Raw genomic sequence first — 1,531 nt, 5'->3', positions numbered from 1 at the left:
CAGTGAGTGCATGAGCCTTATAGCAAAACAGTAAAAAAAAAAAAAAAGAAAGAAAGAAAGAAAGAAAAGAAAAGAAAAGAATGGATGAATGGAACTGACATTTGAGTTTGGCACTGGCAAACAATAAGGCTGGATGGGGTCTACGGCAAACTAGAAAGGTTCTGCTTCTGCGTCCCTGAATGGGGCCATTAATCAACTCCAGCTGCTACTGACATGAGAAGTGTGAGCCCAGTGCCGACAGGTCTTCCAGTTCTTCATAAAGACTCATAAATCCATACTGTATGTGAAATCTCTCCATTTGTTGCTAATTCAAAAATTAGCAATGAATTCAACAGCTTAAAAATGTCCGATGGCCCAAAAAAGCAAGCCGGCAGGCCACTCTGCCATCCCAGCTCAAGTGAGGGTGTGGTTGCTGTCGCCTGCGGATCGGGGCTGGAGGGGGAGAAGCCGCTCCTTCCCACAAGCGCCTGCTGAGACACCACCCGGCCCTGGCAACACTTCTGATCCCATGCTGGCCTCCCCAGGCAGTTCCAAACCACCAGTTTCTCTTTAGACCAGCGTTCTCAAACCTTCTAAAACCTACCGCACTCCAAAAGACGAGTTTCTTCTCCTCCTCCTCCACTTCCCTCTTCCCCTCCTTTCTCACCCGCCTCCAATTTGCCAGAGGGTGCATGTACTCACAGAAGAGAGAGAGGGAGAAAGCGAGAAAGCAGCCCCCAGGGAGATGGCCCCACCGTAATCCCTTCTCCATTCTCCTCTCAGGACTTCGACCATGCACGTGCACGTGCCCAGCATGATTTTCAAGCTTCCGGGTCTGGGACTGGCACTATGGTTGGCCTTGTGGGAGTCCAGTGTTTTAAACCACCATGCCACCAGCTGGCCTTCTTTCTTTAAAAAACAACAACAACAACGAAAACAAAACAAAAACAAAAAAAGGTTTATTTATGTCTTCAGAGAGAGAGAGAGACACTCCCGACAGGGTCCCACGTCCTAATCTTCCCCAGCCTCAGCCAGCCCAGAGCATGGGCACGTGCGTGCTAAGTGCCCAGTGGAGTCCTGGGTCACAGACTCTAGGTCCCTCCCATGTGATCATTTTTTTTAGTCACTTTTCCTTAGTCACTTCTCACTGTGAAATTTCACCCATGGTCGTTTTGTACCTGTTTATGTTCTAATGTTTTCTGTGCTTTAGAGAGTATGATAGTTTTCCCATCACAGCCGGGCTTACTCGATGGCTGAAAAGAGGAAGCATTTCCCTCGGAGTCAAAATTGGTTCTTGGCGGACCAGCAGATGGTGTAATGGTTACGTTGCTGGACTCTCACGTAGTCGACCGAGATTTGCGGTCCAGAGCCGGTAGCTTTAAACTCATGCCAGGCATGTGTGCGTGCATTCCAAAATCCTGAGAGGAGACTAGAGGAGAAGGGATTGTGGCATGGCCATGACCCCAGGAGGTCATTTCCTGCTTCCTGTCTCTTTCTCTCTCTGGTGAGCACATGCACCCTATAGCAAAAATCTCTCTTAAAAAAAAAAAAA

This window comes from Tupaia chinensis, unplaced genomic scaffold, assembly GCF_000334495.1.
Source record: "Tupaia chinensis unplaced genomic scaffold, TupChi_1.0 Scaffold000602_1, whole genome shotgun sequence".
Classification (NCBI taxonomy): domain Eukaryota; kingdom Metazoa; phylum Chordata; class Mammalia; order Scandentia; family Tupaiidae; genus Tupaia; species Tupaia belangeri.
Note: the sequence above shows the minus strand (reverse complement) of the source record.